This window comes from Balaenoptera physalus (genome assembly GCF_965194825.1).
Source record: "Balaenoptera physalus genome assembly, chromosome: 5".
NCBI classification, from domain to species: Eukaryota; Metazoa; Chordata; class Mammalia; order Artiodactyla; family Balaenopteridae; genus Balaenoptera; species Balaenoptera physalus.
Genome location: NC_138884.1, coordinates 23288526 through 23305066, shown reverse-complemented (window position 1 = coordinate 23305066; position 16541 = coordinate 23288526). Strand labels below are relative to the sequence as shown.

General features: G+C 39.1%; 1 long non-coding RNA gene across 1 annotated transcript in view; it reads right to left on the bottom strand.

Annotated features, from left to right (window-relative positions):
- The window catches only part of LOC309661092, an 834961-nt gene that overhangs the window by 57978 nt on the left and 760442 nt on the right, over positions 1 to 16541 (bottom strand). The window lies entirely within an intron of this gene.

Sequence of the window (16541 nt, the reverse complement as noted above, 5' to 3'; positions counted from 1 at the left end):
GAGGTGTGGAGAAAAGGGAACCCTCTTGCACCGTTGGTGGGAGTGTAAATTGATACAGCCACTATCGAGAACAGTATGGAGGTTCCTTAAAAAACTAAAAATAGAACTACCATATGACACAGCATTCCCACTACTGGGCATATACCTGGAGAAAACCATAATTCAAAAAGAGTCATGTTCCACAATGTTCACTGCAGCTCTATTTGCAATAGCCAGGACATGGAAGCAACCTAAGTGTCCATCAACTGATGAATGGATAAAGAAGATGTTGCACATCTTCAATATAAAATGGAATATTACTCAGCCATAAAAAGAAATGAAATTGAGTTGTTTGTAGTGAGGTGGATGGACCTAGAGTCTGTCATACGGAGTGAAGTAAGTCAGAAAGACAAAAACAAATACTGTGTGCTAACACATATATATGGAATTCTAAAAGAAAAAGAAAAAAAATGGTTGGGAAGAAACTAGGGGCAGGACAGGAATAGAGACGCAGACACAGAGAATGGACCTGGGGACATGGGGAGGGGGAAGGATAAGCTGGGACGAAGTGAGAGAGTGGCATGGACTTATATATACTACCAAATGTAAAATAGATAGCTAGTAGGAAACAGCTGCATAGCACAGGGAGATCAGCTCAGTGCTCTCTGACCACTTAGAGGGGTGGGATAGGGAGGGTGGGAGGGAGACACAAGAGGGAGGAGATATGGGGATATATGTATATGTGTAGCTGATTCACTTTGTTACAAAGCAGAAACTAACACACCATTGTAAAGCAATTATAGTCCAATAGAGATGTTAAAATAAATAAATAAATAAATACATACATAAATACATAAATAAATAAATAATTTATGCCCCCTCTCAATTAAATCTTTTCTAAAAATAAATAAATAAAAAAGAGCACTCAATAACATGGTAACTCTAAACCTAACTATTTTCAGTACTATAGTAAATTTAAATGGATTAATATCTCCTATTAAAGTGTATTTTTTTAATATTATGTGCAACTAAATTTTTTTCACAATATACAGGTAAAATAAAAGAATTACATTAGAAAGGAGAGAACATTCCATGTATTTAAAAACAATAAAACAATAAGCATATAATATGCATCTTAGGTAAAGTAGTCTTTAAGTTCAGAACAATTTGTCATTATTATAATTAGTATTATTATCCCAATTTCTTAAAAATATTTCAATACTTTTTCTATTTGAAAAAATATTTTAATATTTTTTTCTTCACTCTTTTGTGGTCTAATACATGGTAAGTATTTAGGTGCTAACATAACCTAAAAACATATGTAGTTTTTTTACAGCCGAACAAAACTGAATCAAGAAGAAACAGATAACTTGAACATACTGAACACTAAAAGCAGAATAGAATCTGTAAATTAAAAAAACTCCCTACCAACAAAAGTCCAGGATCAGATGGTTTCACAGGCAAATTCTACCAAATATACAAAGCAGAACTTACACTGATTCTTCTCAAACTCTTCAAAAAGATTGAAGAGTAAGGAATACTTCCAAAGACATTCTGTGAAGCCACCATCACCCTGATATCAAAAACAGATGGGGGGCACTTCCCTGAGTGGCACAGTGGTTAAGAATCTGTCTGCCAATGCAGGGGACATAGGTTCGAGCCCTGGTCTGGGAAGATCCCACATGCTGTGGAGCAACTACGCTTGTGTGCCACAACTACTGAGCCTGCGTTCTACAGCCCATGAGCCACAACTACAGAGCCTGATAGCCACAACTGCTGAAGCCCACACACCTAGAGCCCATGCTCTGCAACAAAAGAAGCCACCGCAATGAACAGCCTGCACACCACAACAAAGAGTAGCCCCCGCTTGCCGCAACTAGAGAGAGCCCGTGCACAGCAACAAACACCCAATGCATCCAAAAATCAAGAAAGAAAGAAATCTACTAAAAACAAACAAACAAACAAACAAAAAAACAGATGGGGACTTTTCTGGTGGTCCAGCAGCTAAGATTTCGCCTTCCAGTGCAGGGGGTGCAGGTTCGATCCCTGGTGGTGGAGCTAAGATCCCACATGCCTCACAAACAAGAAACCAAAACATAAAACAGAAACAATATTGGAACAAATTCAATAAAGACTTAAAAAAAAAACCACAGAGAAAGACACTACCAAAAAAGAAAATTGCAGGCCAATATCTTTGATAAATATAGATGCAAAAATTCTCAACTGAATATTAGAAAACCGAATCTGACAACACATAAGAGGATCATACACCATGACCAAATTTGATTCACCCCATTGTCACAAAGTTGTTTCAACATATGCAAATCAATCAACATGATACACCCCATCAACAAAGGAAAAACACAGAACAAACGATCATCTCAATAGATGCCGAAAAAGCATTCGAAAAACTTCAACATCCATTCATGATAAAAACACTTACCAAAGTGGGTATAGAGGAAACATATCTCAACATAATAAAAGCTATTTATGACAAACCCACGGCCAATACAATACTCAATGTTCATAATCTGAAAGCCTTCCCGCTAAAATCTGGAACAAGGCAAGGTTGCCCACTCTCACCTCTTCTCTTCAACATAGTATTGGAAGTCCTAGCCACAACAATCAGACAAGAAAAAGAAATAAAATCTAACCACATTGGAAGAGAAGAGGTAAAGTTGTCATTATATGCAGATGACATGATAATATATATAAAGGAAACCCTAAAAATTCCACACAAAAACTACTAGAACTGATAAACACATTCAACAAAGTAGCAGGATACAACATTAACATACATAAATTGGTTGCATTTCTTGATTTTTCTTTCTTTCTTTGATTTTTAAATTTATTTTGGCTGCATTGGGTCTTCATTGCTGTGCACGGGCTTTCTCTAGTTGTGGCCAGTGGGGGCTAGTCTTCGTTGTGGTGCGCAGGCTTCTCATTGCAGTGGCTTCTCTTGTTGTGGAACATGGGCTCTAGCACGCGGGCTTAAGTAGTTGTGGCACACGGGCTCAGTAGTTGTGGCTCACGGACTCTAGAGTGCAGGCTAAGTAGTTGTGGAGCACAGGTTTAGTTGCTCCATGGCATGTGGGATCTTCCTGCACCAGGGCTCAAACCCGTGTCCCCTGTATTGGAAAGCAGATTCTCAACCACGGAGCCACCAGGGAAGTCCCTGGTTGCATTTCTTTACACTAACAATGAAATATCAGAAAGGAAATGTAAACAAGCAATCCTTTTTTAAATGGCATCAAAAAAAATAAAATACTTAGGAATAAACCTCACCAAGGAGGTGAAAGACTTATATGCTGAGAACTACAAAACATTAGTAAAGGAAACTGAAGATGATTCAAAGAAATGGAAGGACATCCCACGCTCTTGGATGGGAAGAATTAATACTGTTAAAATGGCTATACTACCCAAAGCAATCTACAGATTTAATGTGATCCCTATCAAATTACCCATGACATTTTCCCCAGAACTAGAACAAATAATCCTAAAATGTATCTAGAACCATAAAAAGTCAGAACTGTCAACACAGTCCTGAGGAAAAAGAAAAAAGCAGGAGGCATAACCCTCCTAAACTTCAGACAATACTACAAAGTTACAGTAATCAAAACCGCATGGTATTGGCACAGAAAGAGATATATGGTTCAATGGAATGGAATAGAGAGCCCAGAAATAAACCCACACACCTATGGTCAATTAACCTTCGACAGAGGAGGCAAGAATATACAATGGGGAAAAGATAGTCTCTTCAGCAAGTGGTGTTTTGAAAGTTGGGACAGCTGTATGCAAATCAGTGAAGTCAGAACATAGCCTCACACCATACACAAAAATAAACTCAAAATGGCTTATATGCTTAAATATAAGATAGGACACCTTAAAACTCCTAGAAGAGAACATAAGCAAAACATTCTCTGACATAAATCATACCAAAGTTTTCCTAGGTAGTTCTCCCTAGGCAGTACAAATACAGTAAGTCACCTACATACGAACCTTCAAGTTGCAAACTTTCAAAGATGCAAACGTCCATTTGCATGTCCAATCATGTAAGTTAGTTCACGTGTCTGGCATACATTGTCATGTGCGTGCATCCTCTATAAGTGGTTGTGCTTTTGTGTACTTTACAGTACTGTATAGAGTACAGTAGTACAGTACCTTTATTTCAAGCCCAAGATGTCTGGAAGCGAGCGTAAAAGCAGCAGTGATGTAGCTGGTACTGTTAAGAAGCGCCAAGCGATAATGATGGAAACAAAGGTGAAAGTAATTGAGAGAGTGGAGCAAGGCAAAAAGATGTTAGACATCGCTCATTCTTATAACATGAATCATTCAATCATTGGCACGAATCTAAAGAACAAGGACAAGATCATGGAACATGTGAAGTCTGCTTTGCCGACGATGTTGACAAAATATCGAAGAAGCATGGAAAAGTGACGGAGGAGATGGAGAAACTTCTCAGTGTGCGGATGCAGGATCAACATCAGCGCTGAGTCCTGCTCAGCTTAATGCTGATTCAAGAGAAAGCTAACAGCCTTTATGAAGACTTGAAGAAGAAACACAGCAAAGAATCAGAGGGCACATCTTTTAATGCCAGCCATGGCTGGTTTCATCGGTTCAAGGCTAGAGCCAACCTTCACAATGTAAAAGTAAGTGGAGAGGCAGCAAGTGCAGATAGGGTAGCTGTCCAGGAACTTCCGGAAACACTTTGAGAAATTATTGATGATGGTGTGTATTTACCCAACCAGGTTTTTAATGTGGATGAGACACAACTGTACTGGAAGAGGATGCCAGACCGAAGTTACATCAGTAAGGAGGAAAAGTTGATGCCGGGCTGTAAAGCAGCAAAGGATAGGCTAACTGTTGTTTGGTGGCAATGCTTCCGGTGAATTGAAGCTGAAGCCTCGCTTAGTTTATCATTCAGAGAACCCAAGAACCCTTAAAAACATAGCCAAGTGTTCTCTTCCTGTTGTGTGGAAGCGTAACCCCAAATCCTGGATTACACAGGCCACGTTCCAGGACTGGTTTTGCCACCACTTTATCCCAGATGTAGAGAAATATTGCTTGGAGAAGGACGTTCCAGCAAAACATTCTTTTGCTGCTCGACAATGCTCTGGGCCACCCCCCCCCCCCATTCATGGATGACTTTCATCCCAACGTCAAAGTACTGCATCTGTCTCCAAATACTACGTTGCTCATCCAACCTATGGACCAGGGAGCTATAGCAACTTTCAAGAAATATTATTTATGTCACACTTTTTGTCAGGCAGTAAAGGTAAGTGACAAATCAGGAACAACCTAGGGACAACTTTGGAAGGACTATAACATCTACAAGACCATAAAATCATTGACTTTGCATGGTGTGAGGGTACCTTTGCCCACAGTTTGTTCATGATTTTTGTGGATTCGAGAAGGTAGATCAGAAGTCCGAAGAGGTCTTCAGCAATGTAGTGATCCTCAGTGAGAAGCTGGAGCTAGATCTGCAAGAGGACGATTTCACTGAACTCCTTGCTGTGCAACATGAGGAGCTTACTGATGGAACTGGAGGTCCAGAGAAAGGATGAAGAGGGACAGGAGGAAGAAGAAGTAACTGAAGACCTGAAGACATTCACAACACAGAAAATGGCAAGGGAAGCTTCTTTATTTGAGGAAGCACTGTTAGTTTTTGAGGCACAGGACCCGAACCTAGAATGGTACCCAAAGGTGGCAGCAGCCATTCAGAATGCAATCCAGTGCTACCTTGTCATCTATGATGAGAAAAAAAGAGCTACTACCCAGACATCAATGGATCATTTTTTCAAGAGGGTAGATAGAATTAAATCCAGCAAGGAACCAGAACCTGTGTCATCAACGTCAGGTATGAGTGAAATTGCAGCTTGCCCTCTGTCTCCTACTGCTGATAATCCTTCACCTCTACCATCTCCCACCTCCTCTCCCTCCTCCAATCAGTAATTCTTCTCGCCTGTTCCCTCGATGCCAGCCCGAGTATCCCAGCTGTTGTACTGTATTACTGTACTTTTCAAGTTACTGTACTGTAAGATTAAAAATGTTTTCTTTGTTTTTGTGTTTGTTTTTTATGTATTGTTTGTGTGAAAAGTATTATAAACCTATTACGGTACAATACCATATAGCCGACTGTGTAAGTTGGGTACCTAGGCTAACTTTGTTGGACTTACAAACAAATTGGACTTACATTCGCACTCTTGGAACAGAACTTGTTCATATGTAGGGGACTTACTGTAAAAGCAAAAAAGAAACAGGAACTAATCAAACTTATAAGCTTTTGCACAGCAAAGGAAACCATAATCAAAATGAAAATACAACCTATGGACTGGGAGAAAATATTAGCAAATGATGAGACTGACAAGGGCTTAATTTCCAAACTATACAAACGGCTCATACAACTCAATAACAAAATAACAAATAACTCAATGGAAAAATGGGTAGAAGACCTAAACAAACATCTCTCCAAAGAAGACATACAGATAGCCAATAGGCACATGAAAAGATGCTCATCATCACTAATTATTAGAGAAATGCAAATCCAAATTACAATGAGGTATCACTTCACACTGATCAGAATGGCCATCATTAAAAAAATCTACAATTAACAAATGCTGGAGGGGGTATGGAGGAAAGGGAACCCTTCTACACTGTCGGTGGCCATGTAAGTTGGTGCAGCCACTATGGAAAACAGTATGGAGGTTCCTCACAAAAACTATAAAGAGAGTTGCCATATGATCTAGCAATCCCACTTGTGGACATATATCTAGACAAAACTATAATTCAAAAAGATACATGAAACCCTATGTTCATAGCAGCACTATTTATAATAGCCAAGACATGGAAACAAACTAAATGTTCATTGAAAAATGAATGTATAAAGAAGGTGTGCTATACGTATACAATAGATATTACTCAGACATAACAAAGAATGAAATAATGTCATTTGCAGCAACATGGATGGACCTAGAGATAATGATACTAAGTGAAGTAAGTCAGAAAGAGAAAGACAAATACCATATAATATCACTTACATGTGGAATCGAAAACAGGACACAAATGAACATGTCAGCGAAACAGAAAAAAACACACAGATATAGAAAACAGTTGTGGTTGCCAAGGAGAGAGTGAAGGAAAGATTGGGAGTTTTGGAATAGCAGAAGCAAACTATTCTACATAGGATGGGCAAATCACAAAGACCTACCGTATAGCAGAGGAAACTATATTCAATATCCTGTGATAAACCATAATGGAAAAGAATATATATATATTCTTATATATATACACATATATATATACACACACATATATGTATACACATATATATATACACACACACATATATATATATATATACACACACACACATATATATATATATCTGAATCACTTTGTTGCACAGCAGAAATTAATACAACAATGTATAAAGGCTGCAGAGGGTGTGGAGAAAAGGGAACACTCCTGCACTGTTGGTGGGAATGTAAACTGATATAGCCACTATGGAGAACAGTATGGAGATTCTTCAAAAGCTAAAAATAGAACTACCATATGACCCAGCAATCCCACTACTGGGCATATACCTGGAAAAAACCATAATTCAAAAAGGTACATGTACCACAATGTTCACTGTAGCACTATTTACAATAGCCAGGACATAGAAGCAACCTAAATGTCCATCGACAGATGAATATATAAAGAAGATGTGGCACATATATACAGTGCAGTATTACTCAGCCATAAAAAGGAACAAAATTGAGTTATTTGTAGTGAGGTGGTTGGACCTAGAGTCTGTCATACAGAGTGAAGTAAGTCAGAAAGAGAAAAACAAATACCGTATGCTAACACATATATATGGAATCTAGAAAAATGGTACTGAGGAACCTAGTGACAGGGCAGGAATAAAGACACAGATGTAGAGAACGGACTTAAGGACACAGGGGGGGAAGGGGAGACAGGGACGTAGTGAGAGAGTAGCACTGACATATATACACTACCAAATATAAAATGGCTAGCGGTAAGCTGCCGCATAGCACAGGGAGATCAGCTCGGTGCTTTATGTCCCCCAGAGGGGTGGGATAGGGAGTGTGGGAGGGAGGCTCAAGAGGGGGAGATTTGGGGAATATATGTATACATATAGCTGATTCACTTTGTTGTAAAGCAGAAAGTAATACAGTGTTATAAAGCAATTATACTCCAATAAACATATATTTAAAAAACCCCACAACATTGTAAATCAACTACACTTGAAAATATTTCTTAAGTGCAAAAGATTTTTTGAATGTAAGTTTTATTGTGTGTGTGTACCACAGGTTCAATATATTTGAATTATGTCAAATTGATTACATTGTTTTTCAAAATAAAGAATTTTTGATATTTTACATCAGCTTCATAATATAAATGCAGAAAAACTATATTATTTTTTTCTAAAGTTCAGAAATAGCCATTTCGCTCATTCGGTATACTATAAACCACTAACTATTAAAAAGGGATTCGTGACCTCTTCCTTCCAAAGAAATATTTCTCCACTCACACAAGTTTAATAGAATGTTCCGCCATGAAATGACTTCCCACCTTAGAGACACGAGATTTGCATCCTGAAATCTCTTTCTTGCAAAAATGTCCAATTAGCATCCTAGCATTACAGAAAAGAAATGCTTTTTTCCAGATCTCATATTCCATACAACTTTAATCAAGACATCATGTATGTTTTTTTTTCACACACACAGACTGTATTTTATTTTTACAAGAGATAAATCAACTGACACCAAGCATTGTAAATGGATGACCACAACAAAAGCAACAATGATTGCAATTACCAAACACGAAACACACTCATACTATGTCATAATATTGACATTCAGTCCAGTAATCCTCCACTGTAACAGCTCCTTTACTTTGCAGTGAAAGACATCATGTATTTTTAAATTATCAGCACTCACCTGAGGTCTTTAAAAATCAACAAAAACATAATTTTGTGTTCTCTTTCATTTATTCTGGTTCTAAGTGGTCATTTCTAAAGGAAAGTATTTAAGTATGTCAACGTCATCTTATAAAATCATATTTCAAATGACTACCATCTCTCCAAAGATGAAATATGAGGAACTCATAATTAGGCTCTCCAAAGTTTTACTCTCTGAATCTGTATGACCCTTCTGCTGAACTCCACACTGTTCATTATTCTCTGAGAATATTCTTTTTCTTGTATGGCCATCTCACATGCTCTTTCATTTCATGAAGTTTTGTCCTACAATTTTATGCCTAGTTTATTTCTGAGAATACGCATTATTTCAGATTGATATTTATAGACACAAAGACTTCTCTATAATTCCCTGAGAGTTTCAAGAACTCCTTCTTCTTCTTCTTCTTTTTTAATACCTAGATTCTGAAGCTCTCCACAAAGCATTACTAAAATTGCATTTACATAAGTATCTACACATTAATCACACATGAATGCATTCACGATTGTATTATGATTTATTGCTAATTTTGTAGCATAAACGTAGCTGTCTTATTTACCACCCTCTTGGAAATCAGTTTAATATTTGCACTTAGGACTTGAAAGAGAATAGATAAATAAAAACCTGAAGAATATGCAAATACTATTTATATATTTCTCATAAAATTAGGTGATTATCTAACCTTTACCCAGAAAAAAGAAGAGCCCAGATACTCTGCAGGCATGATCCTCGAGAATGTGTGGTCTTCCAGCAGGAAAACATGCAGTAATCCGTGTGGCAGAGTTTACCTGTGACCAACCGGGGTTAGTGACCTATGCATTCCTTACATGCAACATATCAGGAGTGGAAAAAGGGAATTTGTCCGTTGTGGCAATAGTATAATGAAGATTTGTAGCAGGTCATGCTCATATATTCAACACAGGTACAATCAAAATTTCGCTCAATTCTGGTAGATCTAAGTCTGTATCTGTTACCTTGTCTTTAACGAGGAAATGTCAGAACTGAGTTACCAAAAAAAAAAAAAGTGTTTTGTTTGTTTGTTTGTTTTAATTACAGTCACGGTGAGTAAGACATAGCTCAGAACAGCTAATGTGACTTAGTGATTCTCTCATCAGGAAATACAGTTTCTACTTCCTTGTTTATTCTCCACATCCTGTAGTAAGTAAAGTTTCAATGAAAGATAAATCTACAGCGTGAAAAGAAAAGAAAACTTACATGTGTTGATAAGGTCATTTTGACAGGTTTTACCACGTATGTCAGTGTTTCTGGGGATGGACACAAGCCAGAGCTCCCTACTCTGACATTTTCACTGATGTCATTCCCCTTGATCCTCAATTTGAAAGTGGATAAAAATGTTTTCTATGCTTTCTTCTTTAAGAAATTAAATAAAGAATGCTTTCTAGACATGATCCTCTAATGATTTTCAGTCAGTGGTCATCAACAGAGGAAAAGCACAGAATCTCATCCCCACAGAAGGGTGACATTCAGTCGGGTAAGAAAATTCTCCCCAAAATCAGAGCTTCATCTTTAACATGCAATCAGAGGCTTTCACAGGTTCTTCATCACTCTGCACTCGGCCCTACCATATGGGATTGGCTCTGAGGATCGCACATCAGATGGCTGACAAACATGTCATAGTACACTGATCTGGTACCAGATCCTGCCTCTCTTAATGATCTCCCGCAGGGACATTGGAATATTCTAGGATATTTCCTGGAGCCCTCTACTCTATACAGGTACACTTCCAAGTAGAAGCAGAAGCTTGGATTCTCACTGGGACCCCTGCTCTGTCCAACCAACCTCTCTAGAAATATGATGTTCTAATCTCTGCTGATTGGAATATTTCAAGGTCTCTCCCTGTGCTAATTTAGTAAAGGTAAAAGAGAAACAAGAAAGAGCAAACTATGCAGGGAGCAATGTATAAGGCTCCTTTACTTAATGTATTTATCTGATATACCCAAATACTGAGAAATATAGATTCATTTCATAATGTTCAAGAAAAGAGGAGGAGGAACCTCCATGCCAACAGCATATATAAAATGGAATCAATATTGCATAAGCTCGAGCTTAAGCTTAGCTACGAGGTACTAACCCTGCTCATAAAGAAGCAATAGTTCTCCATCATTTGAAGCACACTGAGGACTCAGACAGCTGGACACTGAAGGTGTAGCCTCCTCACTCGAATTCTGTACCTGCATCACAGAGCAGTGAAATATTCCCAAAGAATTATTAAGGATGAGGGGGGGAGGCGAAATAAAAAAGGTGAATCCATAGTCTGTCCTACCGTCTGTTCTGTTGGACATTACCACCATCTTGGCCCAATATGACCTTCCCACTTTTCTCTGGGCCTCCCTACTTTGCACCTCCATCCTCTCATTATATCTTACCTACACTTGGAAACGACTCTCGTTTTTCCACTTATCTTTATCAACAAGTAATCCAAATAGCAACTGTGTATATAACTCCTTAGAAACCTCAGGTCTGACTCAGTAATACATGACCTTTGAAGTCCAAAGTTTTCCTAATTCCCTTTATTATTTTTTTTCTAATTTCCATGTACTTACACTCTCAGGACCTCCACTGTTCTCAGGTTCGTCTTCCTTGCAAAATCTGTCAACCTAGACATAGATTTAAGTACCACCCTCTAATGATCTCCTAGGGAATCCAGTTTTTAAAAAAGCCTCAGCAAGCCTTATGGACTTTATTAAAGACTCTTTAAGATAACCCATGGGAGATAGCAGTACACCCATAGATATCTATTTAATACACCCTCAAAGTAATTTTTTTTTCTTTTTTAGAAAGTCTCTTCTGGCCAATGAAGACTCTCAGCTCTTCTTCTTCAACATATGCAGTGTCTCACCCTTCTGATTACTCTCTGCTCTATCCCAGGTCCCCTCCCTTTCCTGATATTGCATTCTTTCCCAATTTTGTATGTTGGTAAAATCAAATAACATAAAATATAACATGTTAATTATTATAAAGTGCACCGTTCAGTGATATTAAATACATTCATATTATTGGGCGATCAACATCGCCATTTATCTTTCTACTTCTTTTCTACGTTTTAAAACTGTAACTCTATAGCCTTTAAACATAACTTTCCTTTTTGTTCCATAACCACCTGAAAAGCATCATTACCCTCCCAATTTCTATGGTTTTGACTACACTAAGTACCCCATATAATTGAAATAAGTAGTTGTATTGTTATGACTCACTAAAAGTCAGAAAAATGGCATTTTGGGTAGCTAAATTTCCTCAAGATTCATCCATGTTGTAGCATATTCCTAGATCTTTTCCTTCTTAACACTGAATAATATTGTATTATATGGGTATACCACACTTTGCTTATCCAGGAACTAGTGGATGAACACTTAGGTTGCTTTCATATTTTAACTACTGTGATTATTACTGCTCTAAACACTGGAGTACAAATATTTCTTTAAGACCCTGATTTCAATTCCTTTGGGTATACCTCATAGTAAAATTCCTGGATCATATAGTAATTCTATTTTTCAATATCTGAAAAATTGCCATACTGTTTTGCAAAGCAGCTGCATCATTCTACATTCCCACTAACATAACACAATGGTTCCAACTCCCTCACATCCTCACCAATGCTTGTTTTCTGCTTGTGTACGTGTGTGTGTGCTTGTGTGTGTATGCATGCACACAAATGTATAAACATGCATTTAGTGATATGGAGCATCTATTCAAGTGCTCAGTCACTTGTACATCTTTTTGAAGAACCGTCTATTCAAGTCTTTTATCCATTTTTGAATCAGGGTGTTTGTTTTTTGTTGAGTTGTAGGAGTTCTCTGTATATTCTGAATAGAAATCTCTTGTCAGATAGATGGCTTTCAAATATTTTCTCCCATCTTTTGGGTTGCCATTTTATTCTGTTCACATTTTTTTGATACACATTTTTTTTAAAGTTATGTACTGCAAATTGTTTATTTTTTTTGTTAGCTGTACCTCTGTTGTTCCTTCATTTCATATTGAGGAAAACACTGCCAAATCCAATGTCATGAAGGAAGCTCTTGTCCTGTGTCTTCTTCTAAGACTTTTTATTAGGTCTTATATTAATTTCTTGATACGTTTTCATTAATTTTTGCATATGATGTTAGGTAAGGGTCCATCTTCCTTCTTTTGCATGTTGACAAGAAGACTTCTCAGCACCATTTGTTGAAAATACTATCCTTTCTACTTTGAAAAGTCTTGGCAACTTGTCAAAAATCATTTGGCCATATATTAGGGTTTATTTATGGGTGTTCTATTCTATTCTATTGGTCTTGAATAAGGGAGAAAATAGTATAACCTATCCAGCTTGATGAAGAACATAAAGAAAGACCAGGACTGAGAATTAGGAGGACAATATAAAACAGCAGAGAGTAAAAGACAGTGTTAGAGAAGATCTTGTATTTGCGAGTTCATGGAAATACGATCATGCTACAACCACTAAACGCCTGACTTTGAACAATACGGTAAATGTGCTAGCAAGAAACATAACACTTACCCATCTCTGGGAAATATAGTATGGGCATAAAGATAAACTACACACAAATATATTAAAAAGGGAAGGGTTTTCATGGTGTGAGAATGTTGTGGGATTTGAAATACAATTTACTTCTGTTCTACCATTGTCTCTAAAATTTTTCAAAGTGTATATACAAGCAATTCCAATTCTGGTAATGTGCTTGACAGGTTTATATATGAACTTCAGCAGACCAGTAAATGTACATTCATAGTAGGACTGTTCCCTAAACCAAAAAACAAAACACAAAAACTGGAAAGACTAGAGTTCACTTTGTCAACATACATACAGATGCAGTGATGGCTAATGGTCCAAAAACAGAAGGTGAGCATGGGTGCAAGAGGTTAATCCCCAGGCTGGGGTGGGGTGCAGAGTTTGAGGGTAACACAGGTAGAAAAGGCTTTTGTCCTATCCTTGATTTTTGAGGTATGGAAATTCACAGGTCACTACCTTCATTTCAAACTGAATGAATGCACTATTCAATTTTTTAAAACAGGCGAAGTAAACATGAGTGATAATAAATTTCAAACTGTCGCTAATCAAATAAGATACTAAGAAAAATTAAATAATATGATTTAAGAATGAAGTGGAGAGATTGTCCAAGATGGTAGGATTCAAAGACCCAGAGCTTGATGCCTCCCATGGCCACACCAAAATCACAACTCTTTACAGAACAGCAATTGATGAAAAAGGCCGGGACCTACCATAAAAGATGTTTTACAGCTAAAGATATAAGGAAGGTACCTCGACAAGACAGGAAGGAAGGGCAAAATCTCAATAGAGTCAAGACCCATACCACCAGGTGGGTGGCCCACAAATGGGAGAATAATTACAATTTCAGAGGTGCTCCCAGGTAGCAAGGGGTATGAAGCCAACATCAGGCTCCCAAGCCCAGGGATCCTGTGTTGGAAAGAAGAGTTCCTAGAAAGTTGGGCTTTGAAGACCAGTAGTGCTTATTTTCCAGACAGCCAGAGGGTGGTGGGAAATAGAGATTCCACTCTTAAAGGATGCTCACAAAATCCCACATGATCCGAGAATCAGAACAGAAGCAGTCATTTGAAAGGATCCCGGGTCACACCTACCTCCTGATCTTGGAGAGTCTCCCAGAGAGGCAAGAGGCAACTACAGCACAGCCTCAGGGACAGAGACACTGGCAGCAGCCATTCGGGGGAGCTCCTTCTACCTCGTGGACGCTGGTACCAGCAAGCATAATTTCAGAATCCTCCCTCTAGCTTATCAGCCTCAGGACCGAGCCCCACCCATTTCCACCAGACTATAGACACCGGTACTAGGATGCTGCAGGCCAAGCAACTAACTGAGCAGGGGCATAGCCCCATCCACCAGCAAACAGGCTGCCTTCAGATCCTCTCAGTGCACAGCTGCCCCTGGACAGGGGCCCAGCCACCAAAAGCCCCAGGACCAGCCTCCACACCTCAGTGGACAGGCACCAGCCCCAGAGTCCCTGGCCCCTCTGACAAGTGAGCCTGCTCTGGCCTTGGAGTCAGCCTCACCGTCGGCAGATGATTACGGCACAGGGACTGGATGGAGCTTGGACCTACCCAACAGCAAACCTGCTCTAGCAGCGGGATCAGCCTCATACACCAACAGGCACACACCAGCTCCAGGAATACCACAGCCCAGCAGCCTGTGTGACCAGAACACTCACTTGCAGGCCAGAAGCAGCCACGGACTCAGCTGGGTCCTGACCCTGCCCATCAGAATGCCAACACAAGATTAGGGATACCCCCGACCCTGCAGAGAGCTGTGTCAGGAACCGTGATCCAACACCAACTCTGTGGCTCCTGGGCCCTGCAGCCAGAGCGCAGAACCTGTCTCTTCCTCCCAGTAGCCAGCATAGCCCCAGGACCAGTGACTGGGCACTAGCCCTGATATCACGTGGACTGCAGTTCTACCCATAAGTGAACCAGCACCAGTTTTGGTGTCCCCCAGAGTTGTGCAGCCAGCTGCCTTATGATTTAGTCTCACCAAGCAGCACAGACAGCCTCCATACAAGGCAGAGCCTGGCAAACAAGCAGTCTGGGGGCAGCCAAGCCTACCAGACTACCCACAGTAGTCAGCCCACCACAGCAGAAGAGCCCAAGCAGCCCACATAGGGGGTACACCTAGAATATATAGCTCTAGTGACCAGGGGAGAAGGGGCTGCTGGGACCCATAGGACATCTCCTACAAAAGGCCACTTCCCCAAGGTCAGGAAATGTAACGAACCTACTGCACACATAGCAATAAAAACAGGAAGTTAAGAAAAATGAGGTGACACAGAAACACGATCCAAATGAAGGACCAAGATAAGAATTCAGAAGAAGATCTAAGTGAAGTGGAGATAGCCAATCTCCTCAACAAAGGGTTCAAGGTAATGACTGTAAAGATGATCAAAGAACTCAGGAGAAGAATGGACGACCAGAGCAAGAAGTTAGAATGTTTTTAAAAAGAGTTAGACCATTAAAGAACAACAAAACAGAGATGAGGAATACAATAACTGAAATGAAAAATACATTAAAGGAAACTACTGTAGACTAAATGATACAGAGGAATGAATCAGAAAACTGAAGGACAGAGTAGTGGCAATCACTGAAGATGAACGGTAAAACAATAGATTAAAATGAAATGAGGAAAGTTGAACAGACTTGCCAAACAACATCAAGTGTACTAATATTTGCATTATACTGGTCCCAGAAGCAAAAAGGAAAGAGAGAGCAGTGTAGAACATACCTGAAGACATAAGAGCTGAAAACTTCTGTAACCTGGGAAAGAAAACAGACATCCAAGTCCGGTAAACACAGTAAGGCCAAAACAGGATCAACCCAAGGACCACACCAAGACTCATTGTAATTAAAATGGCAAAAAAACTAAAGATAAAATGACACTATTAAAAGGAGCAAAGGAAAAGCAACAAGTTACAAACATGGGAACTTGCATAAAGTTATCAGCTGACTTTTCAGGATAACCTCTGCATGCCAGAAGGGAGTGGCATGGTATATTTAAAGTCATGAAAGGGAAAAGCCTATAACCAAAAATACTCTACCCAGCAAGGCTCTCCTTCAGATTTGATG